This window comes from Cebus imitator, unplaced genomic scaffold (assembly GCF_001604975.1).
Source record: "Cebus imitator isolate Cc_AM_T3 unplaced genomic scaffold, Cebus_imitator-1.0 Scaffold98, whole genome shotgun sequence".
NCBI lineage: Eukaryota > Metazoa > Chordata > Mammalia > Primates > Cebidae > Cebus > Cebus imitator.
The window spans coordinates 852,721-865,773 of NW_016107413.1; the positions used below are offsets into that span (position 1 = coordinate 852,721).

At 36.5% G+C, this 13,053-nt stretch overlaps 1 long non-coding RNA gene across 1 annotated transcript in view; it reads left to right on the plus strand.

The window, feature by feature from the left end:
• The window catches only part of LOC108309870, a 170,036-nt gene that overhangs the window by 15,296 nt on the left and 141,687 nt on the right, over positions 1-13,053 (plus strand). The window lies entirely within an intron of this gene.

The window sequence follows — 13,053 nt, forward strand, 5'->3', positions numbered from 1 at the left end:
GACTCAGAGGCCTTCTTTTGGCTCTGATGACCACTTGAAAAAGTGCCTTCCTTCCTTCTATGTTCTCAAATAAAAAGAGATCCTTCTAACTATATATACTCAGGTAAGAGAAAGACAAAAAGAAGTAAATGAAAGCATCATTCTCTTGAGAAGATAATCTGAGGTATGTACACAGGATGGACAGTTATATCTTCCCTATCATTTAATAGGACCTGATTCATTTGAAAAGGCCTCCATAAGCAGGAGTCCTGGGAGACAGATGATCTTTTAGAGGACACAGAAGTTCAAAATGTTGACATGGTTTTTTCAAAGTCATTGCATTAGTGACATTACTAGAAATGGACACCTGGTCCCCTCAGCTTCTGGTTCTGCATTTTTAAACCAACGTGCAAGTTTAGTAGAATCTAAAAATGATGTCAGTGTCACAACTAGCGCTCATGTGAAAGGTATTAATTTAAAAGAGTTAACTTTCTTTTGGATAAGGAGGAGTGGAAAGTTGACCTTTGTTTTCTTTTGAATGTGAAGGCAGTTCCATAATATTAAGCTTTTGCTATATTTTTTGTCTGTGTAGTATCTTGTTTGAAATGAGGGTGTCTTGAGATATTGCACTAGGGCTCATTCTCTTTTTCTCTCTCTGCCTTTCTCACTCCCTACAGCCTACCCCCACCTTTTCTCCCTCCTTCCCTTCCTTCTTTCCATCCATTCTTCCTTCCTTCCTACAAATGCCTGGGATATGCTATGCATGTAAAAGTATTCAGTAAATCATTTTAGGCATGGAGCCATAGTTTTAGCTAGAGATGCTTTTGCCTCCAGGGGACATTTTGCAATGTCTGGACTTACTTTTGGTTGTTACAGTTGGGGAGAAGGGAATGCTAATACCATCTAGAGGGTAGAGACCAAGTATGCTGCTAAACATCCTACAGTATTCACCACAGCCCTCCATAGCAAAAAACTGTGTGACCACAAATGTCAATAGTGCTGAGACTCAGAAACCCTACTGCAGAGAAAGAGAAGAAAAACAACATGAAATCAATGATCAAGTTTCCGTATTCCTGATTTAGAACAGACTAATTAAAAATCCCCAGCATCTGTCCAGTATCTGTTTTGGGACATGGTTCAAATTAGAAGGGCCATAATGTACCCTCTGCAAAGGGACAACTGCTGGCAGTATCAGAGATGGCAGCAGTGCCACAACCGAAGGCCACTCATTGCATGAGGTGGGGGAGGAGTGACTGGATAGTACCTTGCTATTTGTTCCTTTCTGAAGGACTGGTTAATTATTTATTTTGAAGAAATGAGTTGAGTTCATTTCAAGTCAAGTTACTTTTTAAGTTGGCATCTTCTCTAGGTAGGGGAAGATAAGGATCATTCTTCTAGGCAGGGCAATATAAGGCTCATACTTTGAGCATCCCACTATCCCTCATTCCACATAAAATAAGGAGTGCTCCTGCATCTGAGGTTCCCAGGGTATCTTGCCACAGCTAAAGGAAAACATTAGAAAATCAGCTGTTGCAACTTTTAAGTCAGAAAAGATCATGAAATGTGTACAGGTTTCACACTTGTTTTGGATTCAGGGATGTTTGTTGCTTCCTGCCTGCTCTGTGTAAGACCAGACACCACCACCAAGGCAATCCACTGATATGGGCTCTTGCTTAAGTTCTGAATGAAGACGTCTCATATGTGCACAAATCACAATGACAAGTAGCACAGCAAATCCAATTTTCCTACAAAAAGCAGAAACATAAACATGAATTATTAACAGTAGTATCATGATTAAAAGAATTTACATTTCTGGACATACAAATACTAACTCTTCATCATTCTCAATCACTATTTACTGGTGTTTGCAATTAACACTCATTTTATTTGTGTCCAAAGGAAAGGGTGGATATAGGGGGAGAGATGAAGAGAAAGGCGGGAAAATTTCATGATGACCCAGATTTACATGAAAACAATACCAGATGATTTTTCCAAGCAAATGTTTCCCTAATGGCTAGTTTTATTAATTTCTTTGAAATGTACATACCTATGTAATTATTTTAAGACTAAATTAAAGATTTGAATTAAGATGAATATAAAAGTAAGATTAAATTACTGGAAGAGGAATGGCTGTGTCAACTAATTAGCTCAGTGTGAATTTTGACACATATTTTTAGATTGCCCTCTATGTGTGGCATCCCAGTTTAAAACCCTATCTGTTGAGAACTTAGGAAACTACCTGTTTCTCTGCCTATGACAATAATAGTTTTTATCAAACTTTAAAATCTTTGGCAATCTGATTGGTACAAATATATGCTGGTGCAAAAGTAATTGTGGTTTTTGCCATTACTTTTAATGGCAAAAACAGCAATCACTTTTGTGTCAATTTAGTACTAGCTCATATTGTTTTCGTTTGCATATCTTTATTTTCTTCTGATATAACTATTGTCCATTTGCATTTCTTCTTTTATGAATTACCTTTTAATGTCCTTTGTCCACTTTTACCTTTGTTATCTTCTCTGACTTGAAAGTGCTCTTCGTTTCATAGGGATTGTATTAATTTTTCCTTTTATGTAAGCTTTAATTATTTTTCCCCCAAGTCATAGACTTTTTAATGATGCTTCAGATGTGCAACAAAGCTGTATTATATGCAATTATCCTATTCCTTTTGCTTTCCTATATGTTGTCAATAACCTGCTTGAAAGTATTTTTGGCTATTTTCTCACTTATTTGTTCATGTATTATTTCATGTGTTTCTCACTTATTTGTTCATGTATTCATTCCAGAAGTAGATGGCAAGCTTTCTATGAGTAGAGGAGAATATTAGGCACTGGGAATATAATGATGAGCAAAATCAACTATATTCTCACCTCGTGGAGATTAAAATCCATCCACAGAGCAACCACCCCCACCACAATAATAATAACTTAAACAACAGAAAATCATGAGAAAGAAATGAAAATGAAAGTACCAGATCTTTATAAAGCAAATCCTAACAGTTAGCTGTACTGTATAAAGAACAGACTGAGTAAATGGAGATAATTATATTCTCCTGGAAAGGAATAGTTACTCTTATGTTAATTCTATATCAGGGGCCATTATAAAATAATTAAAAATTGATTGATAAGAATAAATACATGAAACTATCTAAGAAAAATTTCACAGTAAAAAAGTAATAGCAAATTTTTCCCATGAACTATAAAGTAGATTATAAGTCCTCAGTACTTAAAATTATTAGAAAGAGAATTATTAAATAAATGGTACGAGGCCAACTGGTTATTATGGGAAAAAACTAAAATAGAACATTATACTTCATACCAAATTAAATTCTTGAACGTTTCAAGGTTTTTAATGTATAAATTATAAAAGTACTGGAAAAAAATATAAGAGAATGCTAATGCATTTTTAAAGACAAGAAAGGACTAAAAGTTTAATATCAAAGACAGGAAGAACAAAATCTGCGTAAAAATTTGACCACATAAATATGTAAAATAAAGATATGCAAATGAAAACATATGAGCTATTTCTCCTAAGTCAATAGCTAAAATAAAGATATGCAAATGAAAACAACGTGAGCTATTATTTGTACCAATCAGATTGGAAAAGATTACAACAAAAATGTCAAATAAAAGTAGAAATATAGAAAACTAGTGTATGTGTATGTAGGGAGGTGGAATGGGAATTTGCAATAACTCTAATATATAAAGCATTCTTTATAATTGTAACAAAACCACAAATCTCTCATAGGAAAATGGGCAAAGGCTAAGGATGGGTGATTAAATACAAAAGAAATACTTTGGTAATAATAAAAGACAGGCAAACAGTCTGGCAAAGATTAAAAGGCGCAGTGTTGAATCTGTGGGAAATGTGCACTCATATGTCCACCACTGAAGAGATTTTAAATTAGAATAGTCTTTTGGAGAGGCACAGCTAGGGTAGTCTTTTAAGGACCTATGTTTATGCCAGGTTAAAGCAAGAAACATTTATTGTCTCACAAGTTCTGTGGGTCAGGAATCTGTGTGTGGCCTAGCTGGGTCCGTGGGCTTAGGGTCTTTCACAAGACTGCAGTAAAGGAGTTGGTTAGGGCCACAGTCATCTCTGAAAGCTTATCTAGAGGAAGATCTACTTCCCAGCTCCCTGCTGGGACTGGCGGCAGGTCTCCACCCGTACATTTGAGGCATAAATACCAGAAGGGAGGATCACTAGGGTCCATTTTAGATGCTGCTCAACCCAGGGGATAATTCAACAATTTGTATCAAAAGCATAAAAAAGAATGTATGTTTTTTGATATATCAGTTCCCATTTTCTGCTTTATCCCAAGTAAAGATTTGAACAAATGCACAACAATAGGAATACCAGCATTTTAAAAATGGGTGGCATACAATAGAATAAAATGAGAACAACCAAATGTCAGTAGTCTAGTTTCAATAAATTAGGCTATAGCTATACAACAGAATAATATGCAGCAATTAAAAGTTATATAGATGTATAGATTGCAATAAAGATGTTGTTGAAATACTCCTGAATTTAAACATTAAATTAAAAATAATATTTAAAATGTCTTTTATAAAGTAGAAGATACCTACATAGGAAAAATATTTAGAGTGACAGACTTACAAATATTAACAATGATTATTTCTTTGAAGTGATAGGAATGTACATGTTTTAAGATTTTCTTTATTCTGCTTAATCCAGGTGACCTACACTTTTTGCAATGAACTTATGATATTGTATAGCAAAAATGAACCTATACTTGTTATGAAAAGTAAAAAAGATAAACAACAGTCCTCTGGCTTTTGCTTGCTAATAGTCATGCTGCACTGCTTCTGCTTTCAGAAGCACTGGAGAGTCCTGTCCTCCCACTACCCCCACCTCATCCCCCAATGTCCTGAGGTCTTGCCCAGCTGCCTGACCATGGCATGGCAGGATCTGTCAAGGTCCAGACCCAGGCCATTCTCCCTTCCCCTGGGGAAGATTCCTCCTGAGCCTTTCCCAGGGCCTCAGTCACCATCAGGGCTATACAAGCCTGAATCCTAGGGAGCGAAGCTTGTTATTGTTTTCCAGGTATAGATGAACAGCTCCATTAAGCACCTGACTAACAAGCATGAAAGGCAGACGTTGGAGATTACACTGGCTCTCCAGTGCCTTCCTTGGTCTCCTTAGATTCTTTTGTGATGCTGACTCTTTTCTGTTCTATCAAGAAGAGTCTGCAAGTAAGAGATAGCATTAATTTTTCACTGTCACCACGCCTTGAAATTTTAAACACATTATTTTTGTCTTTGGAACACAAAGCTCTTGTTTTCTATTAGCGAATGAGAACTAAAATAAATTACATTAAGCTATGCTGTCAAATGTCCTTTCTGCAAGATTATTTCCACTGAAACATTTAATTGGGCATGGTTTATGCATTAATAATAATCAATATATTTATTCCCCAGTGAACTGAGAATCAAATCCCTCTGTTTGAAGGAATCATGTGTGTTTTAGACGTTCATTAAATAAAACAAGTGAAACCCATAGCTACACAGTATTACCAAAATACTTCACTGAATAAATTGTGATTCCTTTATTGGTTGAGGTAGTAATTAAATTCATGTGCTATAAAGTGATACAGAAAACAGTTTCATTCTTTTTTGAATGAAATTCATTCTTCTCAGTTTTAGAAATTAAAACTGGAAAATGTTTAAGTCAAAGTGCTTTCCAAACTAATCCCAGGGAGAAAGAGACTTCTGAATGGGGCAGGTTGTTGGAAATGTGGAGTTTCCCTGCCAGGCCTTTCTTAAGTTCCAGCCCCCAACCCTTTTATCTGATTCTGAAACTGCCTTCGCCATAATTGAGTTTCTTAAGACCCGTTTCTCTCACTAGACACGATGGTGAACAAAGAGGACTGAACTCGGAAAATAATTAATTTTAATGAGAGAGACACTAGGGAAGTGTGAGTGGCTTCCTCTGTTTTCTTTGATCTAAAATAACGAATGTTCATGTAGCAAATAGAGCAGAAAGATTACAAGCATCTGGTCCTAAACAGAGGTGACACGTTTATACAACCTAATGAAATCTCTTTTTACAAATCATACTCACAACTGAGTTTGCCCAATCATGACAGAACATCCTGGACCTCTGTATTTTTAATCTTAGTTTGTGCAAACTAAATTATAGAAAATATTTGTCATCAAAGGTACACAAGGGTGGGCCCAGTTATTTCTATCTCTTCAAACCACAGATGTAGAATTTTTCTCCTTTTGGTGTGTAGGGCTTCTTTTTCTTTCCTTTTCCTTTTCTGTTTTTATATGAAGAATATCCTACCTGGATTTTATACTGACATGTGAAAGGACTGTGAGTTTCACTGAAGTGAAGGCAATAAGTGAATCACTGGTAAGCCCACCCTTAAATGTAGCCACCGTTTACATTTTTCTTTCTATAATTCCAGTCTTTTATAAGCATGAATATTTGTACTACTTGTGAGAGGCTGCAAAATATTTACTAACAAACCCTGACATCTTAGTGGCTCAAGCTTTCTTTATTTTCTTTAATGTACACATTAAATGTCACTTTGGGCAAGGTGGCTTTCTAGGCAGCTCTCCTCCACATAGTGGCCCAGGGATCTAGGATGCTTCCATCCTGAGGCTGTTAAGGTGAGAGTAGCCTTAATTACTGAGAGAGACCTTCAGCCCCTAAAGGAGAGACAAATATCTATAATACAGAGAGGAGGAAAAAGACTATCCTATTTTAAAATATTGCCTGGGGAGAGCTGTCTTTTTAGAAGCTGGGGTCAAGGAGTGTTTTGCAATTCCAGAAAATAGTATTTTCTTAAAAGCCAAGGAGAAAGAAGAAAGAGACAGAGATATGTTTGAAATGTGCACCCTCATGTAAGAACAGGTTAACAGACAACTATCTGGTTAGAGTTGTCTAGACTGTTGGCATACTCTGCTGATTTTAAGTGGAGGTAGCTGAAACTTGAGGGTGGGGGTGGAAGTGAAACAAAAAGGAAGGTTGGGTGGGTGACCCAACCCCAGCAACTGAACCAATAACTGCAATTTGTTTTTCTGGTTCCTGTTTCATTAGTGGCTCCTGGAACTCATTTGCCATTACTTCCTGAAACCAGATTTCGTTGAACAAAAGCCTCTTACAACATTTTGATTGAAAATTCTCAACTAATCCTTTATGCCCTTTCCAGTTTTATACACGCTAGTAGAATTTCTCTGCTAAGAGTGAAACTAAAAAGTTCAATCATATCATCTCTCTGACCTAGAACATAATTTTCTCCTTCAACTAAGGGAAATCCAACCAAATGGTATCTTTTATTATTGACTAATCATGGTTTTAATCTCATGGAAGAATGTATATTTCAGATGTTCCTTTTTATTTCAATAAATTAGTCTTATTTTATTGCTTTAATAAATAATGTTTTATATAATCATTAAATTAAAAAAGTAACATTTTGGAGGAATTTTAGTATTTGTTTTACTTTTACCTTCTTTTATGGCAAGCAATCTTGATTTTGCATATAGAGCTATAATTTATTTTTTAAATTTTTTTGTAATAAACTTAAATAAAGCATGATCAGTTAAAAATATTTAATAATAATGTGGATGGCACATAGATTGGTAAAAATTCATGAAATTGAAATTTAAAATAAGTAATGTCTGAGAAGTATTGATTTAGCTAGATTGTTAAAAATTCATGAAATTGAAATTTAAAATAAGTAATGTCTGAGAAGTATTGATTTAGCCACCCCAAGAGCCCACTTCTAGGGTCCTTAAGGCTGGACATACGCCTTTCACTGGCAAGGAAACAGAAGGTGAATCTCAACCATGGCTGTACCTAGAACCACCTGGGGGACTTTATAAAATGCTTATGATTAGATTCCACTTTAGACTGATTAAGTCAGAATATCTGAGTGTGGCGCCCAAGGAATGGGTATTTTTTTAAAGCCTCCCAGATGATTGTTATGTGAAGCCAGGATTGGAAACCACTAATACTAGGTGTTTTCAATTCCCTTCAAAATGAGCTTCCAAGACTAACTTTTGAAATATCTCTCTCTCTCCCTCTCTCTCTCTCTCTCTCTCTCTCTCTCTCTATATATATATATATATATATATATATATATATATATATATATGTATAGATATATTCTAAGTAAAGTATACAGTGAAGCTAACAGACTAGTAGGCAGAGGAAATTACCTATCTGTACATTTGGTTTTGACAACCATACCTAGTTTTGACACCTTGTTCTAGGCTACCCCACCCTGCCCAAGCCAAGCTGCCTCCACCCCACAAAGATCCCCTCCTCATCCCAGCCAACCTCTGTAATCTAACTGGATGCTGTGTAATGAAGAATGGTAGCAGTAATAATAATAAGCTTCCATTTATTGAGTTCTTACTGTGTACTATCTTTTACTGCAAAGCATCAGTGAAAATTAAGGTACATACAGTATTTTGCATAAATGGGAGTATATGTCTATAGGATGAAAGCTTCATATGTAACTTCCTTATAAAAGGGGAATTTATATATGCATTTTTTAGCTTTTTATTTTGAAACAATCTCAAATTTAGAGAGAAAAGTTGCAAGAACAGTGCAAAGAATTTTTCCCGAACTATATGAATGTGAATTGCTGACATGATGCCTCAGCCCCAAAATACTTTATTGTATATTTCCTAGGAACAAGGACATTCTTCTACATGACCACAAATACAGCCATCAAAATCAGGAAATTAACATTGATACATTGTTCATCTTAGATTCTATACAATGTCATCAGTTGTCCCAAATGTCTTTTACAGCAAAAAGATACAGTCCAGAATCAGGTTTTTCATTTAGTTTTCGCCTTAGTTTTGTTTTGTCTAGAAAAGGGCCTCAGGCTTTCCTTGACTTCTATGACCTTGATGCTTTTGAAGACTACAGGTCAGTTATTTGGTAGAATGTCTCTCAGTTGGGGTTTGTCTGAGGTTTCCTCAGGGTTAGCTCCTTTACAACATTACAGAAGCCTCACTGCAGTCTTCTCTTTACATCCTATTACATCATGCATGATGTCAATTTGTCCTATTAATGATGGTGTTTAACTTTGCTTAATTAGGGGATATTGATCAGTATTCTATACTTAAACTGACTCTTTTGCCCCGATAATAAGAATTTTGTGGGAAGATACTTTGAAACCATGTATTTATCCCATTCCTCTTTGCTCTTTTGATTCATTCATGTATTCATTCATTCATTTATAATACTATGAATTCATGAATTCCTAGTTTATTTAATAGGCTATAATCCATTAGTATCATTACTTATTTTGATGCTCAAATTATCCTAGACTTGGTCAATGAGAGCCCATTCAGGCTGGCTTTGATTTTGGACATATGCACATCATTCTTTGAGCACTTTCTGGTTTTCTTGCATAGTAAAATGTTCAGGTTTGGCTTTTGTTTTTCCTGCCCCTGCCCTGATAGCAGCCATTTACCCTACGGTCTTTGGTTCCTTTTAGTGCAGAAAAGTATTTACAAACCAGTATCCGGGCATGAAATGTGCTCATTGCTATTGAGGTGTTTCTGTTTCTAGGCCTTCACAGTCAACCGAGCTAGCAACCCTATAGATACACACACACAGACACACAGACACACATACACACACACACACACACACACACACACATACACACGCATACACATGTATACTTTACATCATACTTATGTCTATAACTATCTCTGCATACTAAAAACCATGAGTTCACATCAATATCCCCAATTCCAATCCAACAGCACAAGGTTCATTCTAATCTTCTCCCTTTTTCATGTCTGTACCTCCATTCTCCAACATTGAGAATCCTGTCTCATGTTATCCTAAATATATCTACTAATTTGATCAACCCCCCTACATGTTACCATTCTCCGCACTCTACTGCTACCCTCCTCCAATCCTGTATTCATGGACAACCTTCTTACTTCATTGGGTCTCTGACACTGTCCACTGGAACTTCACTGGGTTTTGATGCCTGGTTTTGATGCCTGGTCTCCCAACCCCACAGACACCTTTCTCACCCTATTTGGGCTCTGTCACTCTGTACCAAACTGCCCTGTACTATGCTAATGTCTTCTTCATCTCACTCTGATGCCCTGTAGTGGACAGCTGTTACTACCATCCAGCCCCTTGGATACCCTTCACACTGCTATGCTCTAGCACCTGTGCCTGGTTACTCTTTTGTGTGGCCCCCCTATTTGCTGCTCAGGCTTTTCTATCTCCCTCAGGCCATATGCCGAGGCCTACTTTACTCAGCCCCACCTAATGATATGTAGGTTTTTAATTCTGAAGGTTTTTGCCAAATTGCCATACAGAGAGACTACAAATTTACATCCTACAGCCAGTTGAAGAGCAACTGTCTGACTAACATCTTCTGCAATAAAGTGTATTATTATACTTTTAGCTATTTGCTCATTTGATAAGTAAAAAAATTTATATATCAAATTGTAGCTTAAAATGTATTTGAAGAAAAATTGAATACGTCTACAAAACAATAGGAATGTATATTTTCATTAAAGCCCTAAATTATGATTTTATTAGTACTCTTAATTTTGAATTCTTAAACACCTAACTTTATAAAACAATGAAATTTTCTCAATTGTGTCACATCATTTTTTTTCTCTGTTTAATAACTAAATGGAGTCCCAGAACATTGCTGATCCCAGATTTAATTGAAAGGGGTAGCAAATTTTAATTTCTAATGAGACAAGAAAAACAACACGTGAAAAATCTGTTTTGACTAGAACAGTTGCCAAATCAATAATTAATTGTTTATGCTTATGTCTGTTTTCCTGGAAAAGAAAAATTAAATTTAGGAAGATACAAAGTGTCATCACATGATAGTAATAGAAGGCCTTGGCCATTTGATCTTGTGTCCTAAGTTTTTGGAAAAAGTCACAATGCCAGAGTACCCTGAATTTCAGAGCAAGCCCCAGGCAACATTTCATGACAACTGGTAACAGTATTTATATAGCATTAACAGTTCACTAGGAGCAGGCTTCTGCACAGTGAAGCCCTTGGTACACTAGAAACCTAATGGAAGCTGTCTTTCGTTTATACTTACCCAGTAAGTGGCACTAAACACTCATTTATATTTCTTTATAGATGGCCCAGGGCTGGATCAGAACAGTCTGATGCAATTAGCAGGCCATTATTTTCCTTTCAGGGTGTGGTGAGTTAGACATGTTAAAACAACCTCCAGAATTGAAATGTGATAGATCCCAAGGAACTGTGCCATTTACAGGTACAATTAACAGAATCATAAGGAAAACCAAAACCTTAATAATAGCTTAAGTTTTACATAATTTCCCACATTTCACCAAGTAACTAGAGATTGTCCAAGGCTCTGCATTTTGGGAATCTAGAGGGCATTCTGCAGCCACAACCTGGTATCTCAGACTCAGTATGTGTGCCAGAAGATACTCTGGGCATTCACACACACACACACACACACACACACACACACACACTCCCCTTAGCTCAATCTATGAAAGGAGTGTATTCAAAAGTTAAATTTTGCCAGCAACAAAGATAATACTGAGGACCATTACCACAGCAGCACCTCAGTGATCAAGCATTATTGGGTAGAACAAAGTTTTCTGGATGAATAAATCTTCAGGATAGCATCACTTTCAGGATAACTGATGCTTTCAATTTGCATATTTTTGCTAAAAATTTTTTCTGTCAGTCATGATGAGAGGATTTCTAGAGCTAGAAAGTATAAAATTCTCATTTTTCAAGTGAGGAAATTAAGGCATTGAAGTTAAGATAGATGCCCTGGCAAACTGAGGCAGGAAAGTCAATACCAGTCATCAGCAAGGTTATAGCTTCATCGACTATGATGCAAGAAGTAGGTTCATAGGGGTCACTAAGGTTAATTGTGGGAGGGGTAACTAAAGTCATAGCCAAGGCTCAAGGGAATGTGGTAAAGATGAGGTGGAGATGAAATTGGAAGACAGCAGCATTTATTAGAAGAATTTCTGCTTATCCTTTAAGACTCTGTCTAAATATTACCTCCCTGAAATATTTCCTGGCACCCTCTTCCTGTCTAAAAATAATAAATGATCCCACAGCTGTATTCCCTTTATTCTTTACCAAGCTTTATCACAGCACCTATCACTTCATGTTTTGTAAATGTGTAGTCTAAAGGAAGAAGTGTTGTTGAATTAAATATTTGTATCTTCAGTATATCCAGCATCATCTGACATATGGTAGGTGCTCAAGATAGATTCGTTGAGTAGTTCAATAAATATAAGACTGAATGATAAATGATGAGAAATGAACCCAGCTATGTCTTGACTTAGGGTCAGTGTTAGAAGTAACAGTGATCAGCTGAGGATGAATAACCTTTCAAGGATGACCCCTTCCCTTCATGGCTCAGGCTGCTAAACTTTTCCTCTTACTTTTGGTTTTGTTTCATTTCTTACCATTAGCTCAAGTTCCCAGAACACCAAGCATATTAAATAATGAAGACTACAGACAAGCAGAAACTGAATTTATTGATTCCTAGAAAAATATTTCTTTATTTTTTCGACAAATATTTATTGAAGGTCTATCATGTACCTGATGCTGTCATAGATTCTGTGAATTCAACACAGTTCTTGCCATTGTGGATCTTACATTCCAGTGGGGACCAGATAGTAGAGAGATGATGCATAATAAGCAGTCAGACTTTGATGGGAATGATGAAGACAAAGAAAGGCAAGGAGCTAGAGGGAGAGGAAGGGACTCACATTTTAAGAGGTCAGTGGGGAAGAATGTTTCTCAGAGGAGGTGACTTTGAGCAGAGACCTGTTTTATCCTTTGTATCTCAGACCTGCAACTCTAAGATTCCAGGCTGATTTAATCTAGATGTCATCTTCTGGATTCCCTCAAATTCTCTTTCCCACAGTCATTTTACTGCTTGACCAAGACCATTTTTAATGTGGTGGTGATGGCCTATGTTGCCAGGGCCTGAAAGGTATCTCTTTTCCTAAATGTTGTCGATCTGATCTGGCAGGACCCTCTATCCATTTCAGTTTGCCAGATAGTAAGAAACTACCACATTCTAGAAACTGGCTA